This window comes from Melospiza georgiana, chromosome 5 (assembly GCF_028018845.1).
Source record: "Melospiza georgiana isolate bMelGeo1 chromosome 5, bMelGeo1.pri, whole genome shotgun sequence".
NCBI classification, from domain to species: domain Eukaryota; kingdom Metazoa; phylum Chordata; class Aves; order Passeriformes; family Passerellidae; genus Melospiza; species Melospiza georgiana.
The window spans coordinates 69,437,000-69,454,371 of NC_080434.1; the positions used below are offsets into that span (position 1 = coordinate 69,437,000).

The 17,372-nt window shown below is 52.9% G+C and overlaps 1 protein-coding gene across 2 annotated transcripts in view; it reads right to left on the reverse strand.

Moving 5' to 3' along the window:
* The window catches only part of RNF24 (ring finger protein 24), a 33,300-nt gene extending 20,453 nt beyond the window's left edge, over nt 1-12,847 (reverse strand). The window contains exons 1-2 of one of the 2 annotated variants that reach the window (XM_058024716.1): nt 12,800-12,847; nt 4,172-4,254 (exon numbers count right to left, since the gene is read on the reverse strand). The gene's annotated coding sequence lies outside the window, so the exon portion shown is untranslated. The remainder of the gene's footprint in view (nt 1-4,171; nt 4,255-12,799) is intronic. The other variant, XM_058024715.1, reaches the window with a different exon arrangement.
* Nucleotides 12,848-17,372: the final 4,525 nt, after the last annotated feature.

Here is a 17,372-nt window from a genome sequence, read left to right on the forward strand (position 1 = left end):
CTGCCTGCCACTGGCAGAGAAACGTGCAGAAATGGGTCAGCTGCAGCTCCCATCACCCTCTGGAAAGTCAAGTTCTTTCTCCCAGCGCCGCTGGAAAAGCAAACCAGAGGTTTGCTCAGGGCTGATTTTGCAAGTTCCAGGAAAACAGGCAAAAATAAATAGAAAAAAAAATAAAATCAATAGCACAATTTAATACAGTCTGGAGGAGGGGGAAGGAGAGTTTGGAGAGCTCTGCCTGAGCTCCCATCAGGAATGAGAGAGTTGGGAATCACTTCCCAGGAGGGTTTGAAGCAGAGCTGGCAGAGCCTCTCTCAGAAAAACTCACACAAGCTGCCCAAGGACAGCTCCATTCACTGCTCAGAGATGAAATAACACTTGAGGAATTTTTCCCCTTTGGCCTTGGGGATTTGTAATTATTTTTCCCCCCCTTTTCCTGGCATGCAGTTCCAACAACGTCACGACCTGGTGAGCTCACTCTTCCTCCCCAAAGTGTGGTGGGAAAGGATGTGCTGCTGCCCCTCCTGCCCCCAGCCCTCTCTGTACTCCTGAGGTGACAAGAGGAGGCAGGAGCCATCATTTCCATTTATGGGCTGCTGGTGGCAGGACACACATTATTAAATTGGGGTGTATTTTAGCCCAAAAAGAGCAATGAGAGCACAGGCAAGTGGGAATAATCTCCCACTTCATTTGTGGTAGGTTTTCCTCATTCACAGTGTTCCTCAATAAACAGGTTCCTTGGGGAGCACAAATTGGAAACTCCATGAGAAGCACTCAGCCTACACAGCTGAAGGGTCAGAGCAGAGAAATTGGTGTGAAACACTCCAGAGAATTTGAAAATTCCTGGCTGATGACACAGAGCTGTGGGAAGCAATGGGGACTCCCAAAATATCACAACTAGAAGAAAAAAAAAAAAAAAATCCCACTTTGATCAAGTCATCTTCAGGCTGAACCAAAACCAATCACTTTCCATGGAGCCAAAGAGCAACTTGCCCTCTCCACTGTAATACTGAGAAGCAGATGGATTAAACAACTTCCTAAAACCCTTCTCCCCCCATTTCCTAAGCTCCCTTAATGAAGGAAAAAAAAAAAAATAATGATCAGTGCAGCACACAGGGATCAATAATCCTACAAAACCCTGCTGGAGATGAGCACCCTGAGGCAGTGATGGGATCACAGCTGCCAGCAGCCATCCTACAAAGGCAGCTGGAGGAGCCAAGCACAGTTTGGGAACAGGAAGGCAGAAGGATCTAGCTGACACTAAATAAGGTTGCTAGGTTATGGATTTTTGTGGGGAGGGGCATAATCTGCAAGGGGATCCAGATGGCTGTAAAGCCTTGTGGTGGAAAAGCAGCATGAGGCCAGAGAGGGAAGAATTCCTCTTTATGCTGCTGCTGTCTGCTCCTGGGTCCTGGGTTTCACTCCTCAGGAATGCACTCTGAGGATCCTTTTAATTGCACCATTGATATTTGAGGTAAAAATTAAGAAGAAGAGGTAGCTGGATAGAGAAGAGTGAAAAAGCTGGTGACTAGATAGTGGGAAAAAGTCCCTAAACAACTCCCACAGAGCAGCCATTCCCCCAGGCCCCCTTTGATCCAGCCAGGTTTGGATTTTACAATCCTGACAGCCTGAAAAAGGCTCCAGGGAAACCCAGACAATCCCAAACCCCAGCCTGCTGGGAATTCACACCAATGCCACGTCACTGCTGTTTCCAATTTTTCCTAATCCTTCCAAAAAATGAGCTGCACACACAGTCCACCCTTTCCTGGTTTTGACACAAGTACTGGGATTTAGGGGAGCATTATTTATCATTCCTTCTCCTTTGCTAACAGAGACTGGAATGGTTTTGCAACACTTTACAGAGTCCAGCAAAAAACCTCCCGGGAGTCATAGGGAAACAGGACCAAAGCTGCTTCACCTCTATGGGACTGGCACAAAAAAGGTGACTGCAAGGATGGAAAACCCCTCAAAATTTAGTTGGGAATGGAAAATGGAACTTTTCCACAGCCAGACTTGCACAATCAATTGAGGTGCTTGGAGAGAAACATTCACCAACCAACATTCACCATCTTTTCTGTCACAGTCTCAGCACCAAAGGTGATGCCATGGGATATCATCCTTTTTCCATATTCTCCTGGAACTGTGGCCTGACCTTAGTGGGGTGCAGAAAATGAAGGTTCCTTAGTGAAGCACTGGCACAGGTTGTTTGAGAAGTTGTGGATTCCCCATCCCTGGAAATGTTCAAGGCCACGTTGGAGCAACCTGGTCTAGTGGAAGGTGCTCCTGTTCATGGCAGGGTGGTGGAATGAGATGGCCTTGAAGGGCCACTCCAACCTAAACCATTCCATGAGTCTGTGATTCTAAAATCCAGGTGTACCCATACCCCAGGAGTCTGCAACCAGGAGGTGATGGACAACCAGGTGTAAATTTTCAACACCACCTGCCCACACCCCTCCTTTGTCCAGGGATTCCTCAAAAACTGAGCCCTAAATAAGCAAAACCCCAATTTACAGCTGTGCTGCCGATGCACAACTTGTTAAAAAAAAAAAAAAAAAAAAGCAAAGCAAACCAAACACCTTCTGTGAATTACTTATAATTTACATTTTTCTTGCAACTGACTGAACAAAACCTGCTAAATATTTTCTGAGAGCTTCAAGGCTACAAAGTTAAAACCACCAGTGGGAATTTCGTGTAACAGTTTACTGTCAGATCTCCATGAATTCCTGGGTGCTGAATCACCTACTAGAAGGGAAAATCTACGAGTGGCACTGAGGGGATGGACAACCAGGTGTAAATTTTCAACACCACCTGCCCACACCCTTCCTTTGCCCAGGGATGCTGCTTCTTACAGGGGTTCCTCATAAACTGAGCCCTAAATAAGCAAAACCCCCATTTACAGCTGTGCTGTCGATGCACAACTTGTTTTCTAAAAATAAAAAAAAAGCAAACACCTTTTGTGAGTTACTTGAAATTTACATTTTTCTTGCAACTGACTGAAACAAAACCTGCTAAATATTTTCTTGCAACTGACTGAACAAAACCTGCTAAATATTTTCTGAATGCTTCAAGGCTACAAAGTTAAAACCACCAGTGGGAATTTCGTGTAACAGTTTACTGTCGGATCTCCACGAATTGAATTCCCGGGCGCTGAATCGCCTACTAGAAGGGAAAATATATGAGTGGCACTAAGGAGGTGGCTTAGCAACGAGCAGGCTGGCAGCTTCAAGTGGCTTTTTAAAGGTCAAGAGAGAACACGATGTCTGGAGCCCTCACGTTCCATTTTTTTTACTACAATTTAATGATATTTCTGGCCAGCTCAGTTATTAAATTGCCGCCTCGCACCAGCCAGCCACACATCTGTTACACCCAGGCTTTAAATTAAGACTTTCCCCTCCTAAATATCCCCTTTCAACCCATTCTCACCTTCAGCGAAGTGAAAAGCTTTGTCGGGATGCAACACAAGGAGAGGTCCCAGCACGGAGGGGATTTTTGGGAGGTGCTGCCGAGCAGCATCATTGAAATTCAGCGGGAGAAGCCGCTTTTCCTCGGCTCTGCGGGGGCTGCCATGTTAAATCACATTTGGATTCACAGTACAAGGCTGCTAAAATACCACCACGGCGCCTATTGGCACATTTCAATGAAAACGCCGTGGCCTCATTAGTAGAGTGGAAATTATGAGCTTGTCTTTGTATATATTTAAAAGCTTGCCTCTGAAACTCTACTGGGTCGGGGCCAGGAATTGCTGGCTCTGAGCTCCTACCACTCTGCAGTTCGGGATCGCTTTGCTCGCACAGGTCAAGCGACCACGCAGCCATCGACCCGGGAGAAAAGGCATTTAAAAAGTGCCCTGAGGGGAGAGGCAACAGGGTTTGAACTAAACCCTCCTCAACCCTCCTCCCTGTCAGCTCCCTGGTTAGGCAGCAAGTCCTAATGAAAGTGCAGGTTGTAATTAAAAGGATGCAGGAATGTGGGTGTGTGGAGTTTCATCCTGCTCCCAACAGTTGGGGTGAGAGCATCCCAGAAGCACCGTTCCCCTCTGGGGATGGACCACAAAAAAAACCCAAATCCTTTGAAATGAGGGGCAAACTCGTGAAATAACACGGATCTGATGCTCTCCAGATGGGAATTTGCAAGTGTCTGTGAAGGAAAACTTTGGGCTCAGCTCCCTACTTACCTGCACGGGCGCCGCAACGCAGCCAAGCCACGCAAACCCAACGTGTCAGCTTGAACAGCTACTGTGCTTTGGTACCAGGGATGCTGGAAGAAAAGAGAAAAACACCCTAAAAATTGCACAAAAATCCAGAGGGAGCAAGGGAGAGGATGAAGACATGGTTTTTAAATTTGCAGAGGCTCCCAGAAATTGCTTCAGCTCTTGGTAACAGCACAGAGATCCCCTTTTAAAACACGGCGATGACGTTACGTGGCATAGAAAGAATGGGGGGGAGGCTTGGCTAATCCTCACAATTTTATAAGCATCTGAGACACTAATCCCTTGATCTCATTGAAAGGGATTAGAATTACTCCCTTGCCAGGAAATTTAAGAAGTTTTCTACCAGATGTAAACAAAAGCACGGAGCAGCCCGCAGAGATGGCTGCCACACAGCGAGCGCTCACAGAGAAATCTGCATCTGGGCTGGTTTTGGGGTGGAAAAGGGGGATTTCCATCACAGTGTCTGGAATGATGTGGGTATCCAAGGCAAGCCAGATCAGTCCGTCCACAGAAGGCTCAAGACAGGATCCCATGCTGGGCAAGAAACCTGCCATGGCTTCACAACTCATCTTTGGGCTCCAACTCTTATGGGAATGGATGCTTCAGCTAAAAAAAAAAAAAAAAAAAAAAATCCATCCCAACCACCTGACTTGTTCTGCATTGGCCTAGGAAAACATCATTTTAAGAATAAGAAAAAAAATATCTGAGCAACAAAACAAGTTGTGCCCAGCTACACAGCAGCCTTCATCCACACAGCTCTGTGGTCAGGACCAGGATTTAATAAAGAAAATGAAACATGGCACCCTCATGGGAACAGACTGGGATCTGCTGCTACCCTCACAACGAGTGATTCATAATATTGAAGAATAAATTATTTGACTTAGAAGATGAAGCAGGCAATGTGCAATCTGGGGTTTGATATCAAGCAGTTTGCTACTAAGTTGGATGTGCCAGCTCAGAACATCAATAGCTGAGATAAACCAAACCTAAAGGAAACAGAAAGGACTCAGGGGATCCTTTAGAGAGGAAAAACAACTTTTGTTAGAAAACAGAAGTTTTCTAAGAAAGAAACGAAACTTTTGTCAGCGTTTATTTTAAATTCCATCCAAAGAAGAAACTAAAGGGACTCAAGTTCCAACCTCAGTATAAACAAGACTACAATTTCATCAGCTTCTCTTAAAACACCTCCTTTTGGAGGTGCCTGAAAGGATGGCAGCAGAATCCCTCTTCTCCAGCACATTTTTCTACAGGACCATATAATTTTTAGTTTTTAGGCACCAATACCCACCATCCCCACTGCAGTCCCAACTCCCTGCAAGACTCCCACTCCCAGCTTTAGCATCAAAGGCTGGAATAAACCACCTGATGTCAGGCTTGTCTGCAGCTCCATCCCTCATCCCAGGCCTTTCCCATCACCTCCCTGACCTGCTCCTCCTGCTGCATCACTGGCAGCTGCATGGGGAAGATGCTTCAGGAACAGGAGGACACAAGGAGGAAGCTCCAAGAATGGTCAGGAGCACACGACAGCTCAGAATCCCTCAGGCAAAGCCCCAGTTGAGAAAATGATCCATTTTTCCTGCCTTTACTCCCAAACAATGCTCAGAAACATGGTGAGAGTCTGTTGGTGTGAATGCCAAGCAAGACTGGGGTGCAGGGCTTGGGTGACAGACACCCAACCCACAACAGCACCACCAGACAGGCTCCAGCCAGCTCATCCCAATTTATTCAGCCCTCAACATCACACAATCCCATCCCACTTCAGATGGCCACCACCACCACCACAAGCCTTATTTTTTATCTCACACGCCAAGGGAGAAAACACCGGGTCTAAGGGGTCTAATCCAACACTTCTCAACTAAAAAGCGAAAGAAAAACCCCAACCCCGCAGCTTGGTTTGAGCAGAGCCAGGAAATTGCCTCGGGGGAAGCCCAGCCCAGGCTGGCGACGGGTTTTTACAGGGAACAATAGGAAAATGGGAGTCGCTAAAGCACCGAGGGACTATTTGCCTGCTCGGGACAAAGCTCTGCGAGGAGAGAAATTGAACTCGATCCCTACAATCCGAGAGCCCCGGTCAGCGGGAGGCACCATCCACTCGATCCACTCGGGTGGATTTGTTGTAGCTGAAGCTGTCGGGTGGGAGACTCTGATCCCTTCAGCTCAGTTCTGATTTGGCTTCACGCACTTTCTTACCTGCCGGGCTGCTCCTCCTGGATTTCAAGGACCAGCGGGTGAGCTGAAATGCCCTGGTTTAATGCCTGCGAAGCTGCACGGTCACGGAGCTCTGGTGTTTTCCCCAAAATACTCCCGTACACCAAGAAGCTGGGAAATTCACTCCTGCTGCACAGGCTGGGAGAGGCAGGAACCAGGAGGGCAGCTCCCTCCTGCTCAGCACTTTCAGTTTCTCTCTCCAAGCACTCTCCTGGCACAACTTCCTCTAAAGCGCTTTGCGAGTGAAAAGCTGCATTAGTGGTGGGATTAATCCTCTGAGGGGATAATAAAATCACAGAATCATGGAATCGTTTAGGTTGGAAAACCTTCTAAGGCTAAGCCAGCACTGCCAAGGCCTTCACTAACCCACGCACCCAAGTGCCACATCCTCACGGCTTTTAAATCCCTCCAGGGACGGTGACTTCAGCTCCTGCCACGAAAACGTGGTGTCAAAGGCCTTGCCAAAGTCCAGAGACACACCCAGGGCCCCTCCTTCACCTGCCAAAACAGGTCACCTTGTCACACAAGGAGATCAGGTCGGTCAGGCAGGACCTGCATGTCACAAACTCACACTGGCTGCTCCAGATCCTCTGATTGCCCTGCTGGTGCTGCGTGAAGGCACTCAGGGTGATCTGCTCCTGTCACCTGACTGACAGCCCTGTAGTTCCCCAAATCCTCCTTCCTGTCCTTCCTGTAGCTGTGTGTGTCACATCTGCTCACTTCCAGTCACTGGGACCTCCCAGTTAGCCAGGGCTGCTGGGAAATCATGGAAAGTTACCCCCATCCATTGCAGCAATCCATTTGTTGGAGTCATTACACAGCTCTCCTGAAGCACAGTGGCTTCCAGATCCTTCTCCTGTGGGTGACCATGTGCAGATGCACTTCAGTTGGGTTTTTGGAGAAGTCCCAGTTCCTCTGTGAGCATTCTCAGGGGCTTTCATGGTTTCCAACACATCAATAATCCTCGTGGCTGTGCTGCCACATGGATCTCCATCCCCTTCCTCCTTGGAGACAGCACACTGAAGGACATGCTGTCCCTCAAACACTGGGATGGGCCTCCAGGATTATCCCACACAAAGATCCTTTTCCCCCTTGGAGCCAGGAGAACCCAAGTTCTTCAGCAGTGTGGTGTCCTGCAAACCCACCCAAAAACAAAACTAAAGCAAAATAAGGCTGAAGAAGTCATTCCTTCTTGCTCCTCCCACTCACAGTCCTGAAGATGAAGGAGAAAAAGCAGGATATGCCTGCCTAGGCTTCCCACTACCTGCTCCTCCTGTTTCTCAATGTCTGTGCTTTTTCCACAGCCTGATCCAGCTGCAGTTCCAGCACTGGAGCAATGTGAGACCTCACAGCCTTCAGCAACACTGAGCCAGCTGCTTCCAGCTGATTTGGTCCATGAGCTCCTGCTGTCCATCCGCTCATTGGCATTAGGGCCAGGCTTGTCTCCTCTCACCATCCCTTCAGCACTGACACCATTCCTGAGCAGGACACCTCCACACGTGGCTTTAGGAACCCTTTAGGATTGTTTTTTGTTCTTTGATGGAATTTAAACATGCCAGACAAGTAGAAAAATGACACATTCCTTGTGTTACTGAACATCCAAAAATGACACAGCTCCACCTCCAGCAGGCACAACTGCATCCCAGGATGGTGGAACAGGCCCTGCTCCAGCCCACTGTCAATGCCAGGGCTTTTCCATCCCTCAGGTCAGGAAGCAAATCACCACTGCCCACAGCTGCAGCAAAACCGCGTGGGTTTGGATCCTCTCCTGAGGCGTGTTTTCCATGGGATCCCTGGCATTCCTCTTTTCCATGGGATCCCTGGCATTCCTCGTTTTCCATGGGATCCCTGGCATTCCTCGTTTTCCATGGGATCCCTGGCATTCCTCGTTTTCCATGGGATCGCTGGCATTCCTCGTTTTCCATGGGATCACTGACATTCCTCATTTTCCATGGGATCCCTGGCATTCCTCGTTTTCCATGGGATCCCTGGCATTCCTTGTTTTCCATGGGATCCCTGGCATTCCTCGTTTTCCATGGGATCCCTGGCATTCCTCGTTTTCCATGGGATCACTGGCATTCCTTGTTTTCCATGGGATCGCTGGCATTCCTCAATGCAGTGAACAGCACCCGGCGGGCTCAGGCAATGACTGGGCTCACTCTGGGCTCACTCACAGTTAAGCCGGGCTCAGGCAATGACCGGGCTCTCTCTGGGCTCACTCACAGCTAAGCCGGGCTCAGGCGATGACTGGGCTCACTCACAGCTAAGCCGGGCCCAGGCGATGACTGGGCTCTCCCCTATCACACATCATCACTGATGCCGCTTTAGAGCCCTGTCAGCGGCTCGGGGTGGGGACACGGGAACACCAGGACGGCCACTCCCAAGCCGAGTCTGAGCGGTTCCAGGCCAACAGTGCCAGCAGAGGGAATGGCTCTGACGGCCGATCTTATCTTGTGTCAACAACACTCAGCTTTAAGGGGAATGATTGCGGGAACAAAAACAAACAAACCCAGCTCGGGCACACCAACCGCTGCTGAGGCCGGGGGAGCTTCAACCCCCCAAAACACCCTCCAGGATTCCACACCAACGATCCAAATTGGTCCAAACTGGCTGAGGACCAGCAGAAGGATCTGCACCTCCTGCCTCGGCCCCAAGGACAGGCTTGTTTGGGTTTACTGTGCAGCAGGAGCCTGGCGAGGTGGGGGAGGATCACGGCTCAGCCCTGTCATCCCAAGGCAGAAGGTTTCAGGTGCAGGTGGTGGGAACAGGAAACGAGCACCAGCTGTGCCTCTCCCCACCTTTTCCACATCCAGGTGTTGTTTCATGGCTGTGAGGGAATCACTCACAACACATCATCTGCCACACAGCCCCAGTGGAGGTGACAGCAGGTCACTGGCAGGGGTGACCCAAAGAGATGCTCCAGAAGCACAAAAGCCCTGCTTGCAAAGCCAGGAGTCCTCCTGTAATCCCACACATCATCTAGTCCAGGAAGCAGCTGGAAGTTGGCTCTTCTTGGCTACAACCTCCAGGCTTGGTTCAGATCCACAATCCTGAGCAGCTCTGCTGCTTCCTCACCATGGAATCCTCCTCCTTCTCCTCCTCATCACCTGCCTCTTCCCAGGACAGGGCCAGGACCACTCTCCAGCCACGAACAGTGGCAACAACCAGCAGCCATCACATTATTTCCAATGTGGCACACAGCATTCCTCATCTGAAGGTCCAACAGATCCCACAACATTCAGAGCACGCTGACCCCAAAGGTGTCCTTCATGGCTGGTCCAGCAGAGTTATCTCCAACCACATCTGGAGGCCTGGGATGCACAGGCAGGAAGTTCCAGCAGAGCTGACCCAACTCCACATCTTGTTCTCCCCAAATCTGACACGGCCTTTGGCCAAACAGCAATGGCAGCAACACAAGCAGCACACCTGGAGCGTCCCAGCCTTGGTGAATGGGGACAAAATCAGCAAACCAGAGCAGAGCAGTGGTGGAACAGAGGCTGTGGAGGGGATTTCCTCCAGCAGCAAGGCTGGGAGATGTGGGAAATCACCACCCCACACACCTCCAGCAGCTCCACCACCCGCCCAGGATCAGCACCACCATCTGCCAGCACAGCCCTGTGCCCTGGTAACAGGATCACACTGCTGCTCCTGTCTGCCTCTGCCACAAAGGGCTGGAAGCATTTATTTCCCCTTTTTAATAGGTTTTAAATACCTCAATTAGTGCATTTTGGGTTCCTTCCACATTGCCCCCAAGCAGTTCTTCTGTCAGGGGCTCTATCCTTCCACTGCTCATTATTAGTGGGGCACGGGGTTGTTATTTTTTCCAGGCCAGGGGCCAAATTTGTATTTAATTTTTGCTCCAGATGGCACAGCACTCCAGATGCATCAGCTGGAGCATCGAACCTGCATGAATAAAGTAATAGAGCAAACAACATGATTTACTCAGGGGCTGTTTGACACGCTTAAGGTGCTTTGTGTACATCTGTTGTGTAAAAAAAAAAAAAAATAGCATTCAAATGAATTCAGATGATGGTTTCATTGTTAAACCCAACACCTGAGGGAAATGAAACAGCAGTAGGAATCTAAAAAATAATGATGATGATAATAGTATTAGAACTTATATTTTGCTAATGTCAAGTCAAGGATTTTTTTAAAAAAAAAAGGTTGATTTCAGCCATCTCTGCTGAGCACAGGGTTTTGTTCACCTTCCTCTGTCCCCAAAGCTGCTGCTGGCAGTGGGTGTTGAAAACCAGGGTCAGAGTTCTCCCAGGAGAAGGGCTGGTGATGCCAGATTGCAGCGTGGCGCTGAGAGCTTATGGCTCTGCTCACCCGAGGAGATGCAAGGAGGACACCAGAGGACAACCACGAGATGTTCCAGTTATGCTTCTGGCAAATTCACCCCGTTCCCAGAAAGCTGCTGCATCCCTCTGGCACAGCCTGCAGCCAGGATGTGCTCCCTGCAAACTAAAGCACCCAAAAATAACTCAGAATAGGAGGAAAAAAAAAAAAAAAGAGAGAGAGACATGGAGTAGTCGGGTTTATCTGCCCGGGCACATGAATAGCCGCCGTGTAAAAACCAGCTGAGCCCGCAAACGCTTGGAAACAAAGGGATGGGGGGGAGGTGTCTTTTTGTGCCTGGCTTTGCTCCGTTCAGAGCATCCTTGGGCTGCGAGAGCCCGTCCTGGCGGCACCCGAAACAAAGGAAAGCCGGGAGCTGTAGGCAGGAGCCAGCTGGGGAAAACCGGGACGAGGAGGAGAAGGAGGAGGAGGAGACACCCGCATCGCCCTCCCCGGCAGCTGCGGAGCCGGGCTCGCGTGTTGCCGAACACGTTATCCATGGCAGGAAACTCGAGATCAAAGGCGAGGAGCGTGCCAGAGCAAGATGTCATCCAAGCCTCCTGCCAAAGGTGTGCAGGGAGGGGGAAGCACCCCCAGACACACACGCTGGCACATCCGAGCCAGCTCGCTCGTGGGGTGACCGAGACCCACGGCGTGCCCTCCCTACTCCGCGCAGCCCGGCCAAGACAAAGCCTGAACCGAACAAACAAAATAAAACCAAAACCCCAAACCGCAGGAGGTGCATTTTTACCCGTGCGTTTCCAGTCCCCAGGGTCCCACGCAGGTCCCCGGCCAAAGCGGCAGCCGCAGGGAGGGCACGGACGTGGCAGGAACAGCAGCCCAGTGTAACTCCGAAAAAGCAGCTTTTCCCATTTCTGGGTGGCTTTTTTTTTTTTCTTTTTTTTTTTTTTTTTGTATGTTTTTGGTTTTCTTTTAAAGCAGGAGAAACCCGCAGCGTCCTGTCTCGGCCCCAGGAAAGCAAGGGGACGTGTCTGATTCCAAGCCAGCGGCCACTGGGAACAGAGGTGACCTGGGGACCCTGAGCCCAGCGTGGAGTGGGACCCCCAGGAGCTCCCCATTATCAGGGGGTCCAGGCAGGATGGGGACATGTCCCCTGTCCCTTTGTGCCACCCCAGCATCCCTCCGGGGTGATGCAGCCCCACTCCATGGCTCCAGCCTCGGGGCTGTCTCCTCTGCCCCACAAGCGGGACCGGACCTTATGGCAGCCCTATAGTGCTGCCCCAAGACCTCCTGAGAGTGCCCCCTTTGGGGTCTGCAGGGACGTGGGGGCGGCTCCATTGCCCTGCGGAGGTCCCTGTCCCCGAGGGGAGTGTGGAGCAGAGAGAGACGGACAGAAAGAGCGGGACTCTGTCCCTCATGGGAGCTGCTGTGGAGGGGGTGCCGCTGCCCCACAGCGGGGGAGGATGGAGGGGGAGCCCTGTCCCACAGGGCACGGCACAGAGAGAGGGTCCTGCCCCACAGAGGGCTGGAAAACAGACCCTGCCCCACAGAACAAGGCACAGAGAGAGGGTGCAGCCCAAAGAGCAGATGGAGGAGGGACCCTGTCCCACAGCACAAGGCACAGAGTGAGGGTACAGCCCAAAGAGCGGATGGAGGAGGGACGCTGCCCCACAGAACAAGGCGCAGGGAGAGGGGATGGAGCAGACCCGTCCCTACAGAATAAGGCGCACGGAGAGGGTACAGCCCAAAGACGGGATGGAGGAGGGACCCTTCCCTACAGATCAAGGCACAGGGAGAGGTCCCACCGCACAGAAGGGCTGCAAGAGGGTCCCTCCCCTACCGAACAAGGCACACAGGGAGGGTCCTGCCCAAAGCGCAGCTGCAGGACGGACCCTGCCCCACAGAGCGCTGCACAGGGAGGGACCCCAGGCACACAGGGGGGATGCAGAGCGCTCCCTTCCCCACAGAACACGGCACAGCGAGGGGTCCCACCCCACACAGGGGTCCCCAGAGCGGGTCCCCTCCCCTCATCCGGGGGGCTCAGGTCCTCCGGCCCCCCAGGGGGCTCTCGCCCCCCGCACTCACCCGCCGCCGCCGCGCCGTCCCGCCGGGGCTCGCCCGCCCGCACCGCCCGGCCCGGGCAGGACCCGGATGGAGCCGCCCCGCCCCGCCCGGAGCCGGGCACGGCCTCGCCGCGCGCACCGCGCATGCGCCGAGGGGGACGGGGCGGGGCCAGGGAACATGAGGGGACAGCGCGAGGGGAGGGGGGACAGGGGTGACACGGGGACAGGGTGGGACACGGGGACAGGGTGGGACAAGGAAAGCAGGTGGCGAGGAATGACGGGAAAGGGGTGATGGGACAGGGGAAGGTGATAGAGGTGATGGGGCGTGACGCGAGTGACGGGGGTGACAGAGAAAGGAGGTGGCGGACGGTGACACGGGGAGGGGATGGGACAGACAGAGGTGACGGAGGGTGGACACGGGGCAGGGAGTGACTGTGGGGGCGTAAGGAGACATTGCGGTGACACTGGGCAGAGGAGACGGGGATGGTGTAGTGAGGACTTAAAGTGACAGGGTGGCGGGGATGACACTGGGGACAGGGTGGCACTGGGGAAAGGGAATGGTGTGGTGGAGGCTGTGGAGACAGGAGATGACTTTGGAGACATGACGTGGCAGTGGGGACAGGACAGAGTGGCAGCGAGTGCAGATGGAGACAAGGCCTGGCAGGAGGGACGACAGATGACAGGAGTTGGTGGCAGTGGGGACAGGGTGGCAGGAGGGGTGACCCAGAGGGGTCAGGCGGTGGCACCAGGGGGGGGTGTGTGGGTGGGCACTGTCCCACTCTGCTCATCACTGTCCACACCCCTCCAGCTGTCCCCACCCCTGTCCCTTTGCAGGGACACGACATCATTTGTGGGGGAAATGACATCAGCCTGGAGCTGGGATGTCCCCAGAGCCAGCGTCACGCGCTGCTCCGAGGATGTGCCAGGCGTGCAAGGGAAGCTGATCCTCTTTGTCCCCTTCCTTCCCTCCTCAGGCTGCGCGGAGGGACACGGTGGTCCCGGGTGCTGCGACAGCAGGGACACTGGGATGCACATCCCACACTCTGTGACAGGATGGACACTGGGATGCACATCCTGCACTCTGTGACAACAGGGGACACTGGGATGAGAATGCCACACTCTGTGACAGCAGGGACACTGAGATGAGCATCCCGGGTGCTGTGACAGCAGGGACAATGGGATGCACATCCCACACTCTGTGACAGCAGGGATACTGGGATGGACATCCTGCACTCTGTGACAGCAGGGATACTGGGATGCACATCCCGCACTCTGTGACGGCAGGGACACTGGGATGGACATCCTGCACTCTGTGACAGCAGGGATACTGGGATGGACATCCTGCACTTTGTGACAGCAGGGACACTGAGATGACCATCCCGGGTGCTGTGACAGCAGGGACAATGGGATGCACATCCCACACTCTGTGACAGCAGGGACACTGGGATGGACATCCTGCACTCTGTGACAGCAGGGACACTGGGATGGACATCCCACACTCTGTGACAGCAGGGACACTGAGATGACCATCCCGGGTGCTGTGACAGCAGGGACAATGGGATGCACATCCCACACTCTGTGACAGCAGGGACACTGGGATGGACATCCTGCACTCTGTGACAGCAGGGACACTGGGATGGACATCCCACACTCTGTGACAGCAGGGACACTGTGATGCACATCCCGCACTCTGTGACAGGATGGACACTGGGATGCGCCTCCCGCTCTCCCGGCGCTGCCCCCGGCATTCCCGGTAGCTAAGGCCGACCCGCGGGATGTTTTCCCTGCTGCAGCCTTGTTCCCGCGGTGGGAATCCCCGCTCGGGTGGGAAGGATCCGCCCGGGCACGCTGGAGCTGGCAGTCCTGGCGTTGGGAAGAGCCCGCGGGGAGCGCTGCCGGCAGCCGCCCGGACAGGACGGATTTGGGAAGCAAATGCGCTCGGAAATCGAGTTCTGCCGTTCCTCCCACTGCGGAGCTGCAGCTGGAGGGGAGGGAGGGAGGGAGGGAGTGCTGCGAGCCTTGTCCTTGGCGCGGAGTCATGGAATTGTTTGGGTGGGAAGGGACCTTAAAGCTCATCTTGTGCCAATCCTCCCTGCCATGGTCAGGGACAGCTTCCGCTGGATCAAGTTGTTCCCGGCCTGGCCTTGGACTCTCCCAGGGATCCAGGGGCAGCCACAGCTTCTCTGGGCGCCCTGTGCCAGGGCCTCCCCACCCTCACAGGGAAGAATTTCTTCCTAATATCGATCTAACCCTGCCCTCTGTCATTGTGAAACCATTCCCCTTTTTCCTGATGAGAAATGTGCTGGCTCTTGTTCCCAGTCCCTCTCCACCCCTTTAGGCCCTGCAAGGGGCTCTGAGCTCTCCCTGGAGCCTTCTCTTCTCCAGGTGAGCACCCCCAGCTCTCCCAGCCTGGCTCTGGCTCCAGCCTTTGGAGCAGTTCCATGGCCTCCTCTGGGCTCTCTGCAGCAGCTCCAGCTCCTTCTGATGTTGGGGATCCCAGGGCTGGAGCAGCTCTGCAGGTGGGGTCTCACCTGAGCAGGGCAGAGGAGCAAAATCTCACCCCTTCCCCTGCTGCCCACACTGGGGATCAGCCCAGAGCTCTCTGGGCTGCCAGCACACACAGCTGGGGCATGCCCAGCCTCTTTCTCTGACTGAGAGAAAATAAAAACCACCCCAAAATGGCCCCACAGCCCTCTGGACATGGGCAAGGCAGGGTGTCTGCTGTGACTCCAGTGCTGGCACAGAAATAAACTCCTGTACATTGCTTTATGCCCAGAGTCTACTGCCAGTTACACAGGGCAGCTCCTGTGGTGCACCACCCTCCCTGCCTCAGTTTCCCTTTGGGAAGCCCTGCTGCCTGCGTGGGAACATATTGTATTTGTGGGGTGCCCCGATGAATGAAGGAAGGAATGATGAATCTGACTCCATGTTGTCAGAAGGCGAATTTATTATTTTATGATACTATATTATATTAAAGAATACTATACTAAACTCTACTAAAGAATACAGAAAGGATACTCACAGAATGCTACAAAGATAATAATGAAAACTCCTGACTCTTTCCAGAGTCCTGACACAGCTTGGCCCCAGTTGGCCAAAGAGTGAAAACAACTCCCAGCAGAATCCAATGGAACAATCACCTGTGGGTGAACAATCTCCAAACACATTCCACATGAGCACAACACAGGAGAAGTAAATGAGATAATTCTGTTCTTCCTTTTCTCTGAGGCTCCTCAGCTTCCCAGAAGAAAAGTCCTTTTTTTCTGGGAAAAGGAGATTTTCCAGAGAATGTGACCATGGCCAAGGAAGTTCCCCTCAGTGGAAAGGGAAGGCTGGATGGGCAGAGTCCTTGCTGCCTGTGTGCTGGCAGAGGGAGGATGTGGGGTGGGGAGCACCCAAATTCAGCAAACTGGACGTGTGGGGATGCACCTGATTCCCTCCCTGGCCACAGAGGGAACCACAGTGCTCACTCTCTCCCTGCTCCACATGTTTCTGCTACCAACACTTTGCTGGATTTGTGAGAAAATCCTGGTTTTCCTAGTGATGAGTGAAGGCACCCACGATCCAGCCCAGCTGCATGCCTGGATCTTGTGGAGATGGGGTGATAAGGGAGTGTGGGTCTGTCCATGGAAAGGTGGAAGATGTCTCTTTTTTCCTCTCATTGCTCTCTGGCAGTGCTGGACTGCGAGTGCCATGGCAGATCTGTCGTCACCCCAATTCAAATGGGGTGACAAGTGCAGGGATGGCACTGAAGTGTCCCTGGAAAGCAGGTGGAGGATGGAGGGGTGGCAGCATCCCTGTCACTGCCTCCCACAGCCTGTCAGGATCTCCTGCTCCTCCGAAAATTCCTTCTCTGACAGGATGGTCAAGCCCTGAGAGGTGCCCAGGGCAGTGGTGGAATCCCCATCCCTGGAGGGATTTAAAAGCTGTGTGGATGTGGCACTTGGGGACATGGTCAGTGGTGGGGAACAGTTGTACTTGATGACCTTAGAGGGCTTTTCTGACCTTAATGATTCCACGATTCTCTGATCTACCCCCACATCTTTTCCTTTGTGGTCAAGAGGACCTTCAGCATCACCAGCCTGGCCAAGCCCATCACAGAGGCGCTGTGGATGGTGGAGCTGGTGGCCAGAGGAAGGGTTGGGTTCCTGCAGATCATCCCCTTCCTTGGTGCCGCAGCATAGCCCTGCCAGGTCCTGGACAGTCCCTCACTGGAAAAATGTCCACTTTACTTTTCTCCTTTCTCCCTCTTCTCTTTTTTCACTTCTTCATCCCTCCTGCCTGCTTGCTCTCCCCATTCCATGCCTCCCCTTGTCCCCTCCTTTCCCTTGAGGTCTCTGGGGTGGCAGTGCCAGCTGATCCAAGATCCCTGTCCCCTCGCAGCCAAGGACACTCTCTGTTAACAGCTGGGCTGGATGATCTTAGGGCACTTTCCCGACCTTAATGATTTTATGAGTCTATAAATATAATAGAATTTATGATTCTATAAATACCATAGAATTTATGATTCTATAAATATCAGTGTGTGCCCATCCCATCTGTGCCCCTGGCTGGGCTGTGGGGAGCCTCCCTGTGTCCCTCCCTGCTGTGGTGGC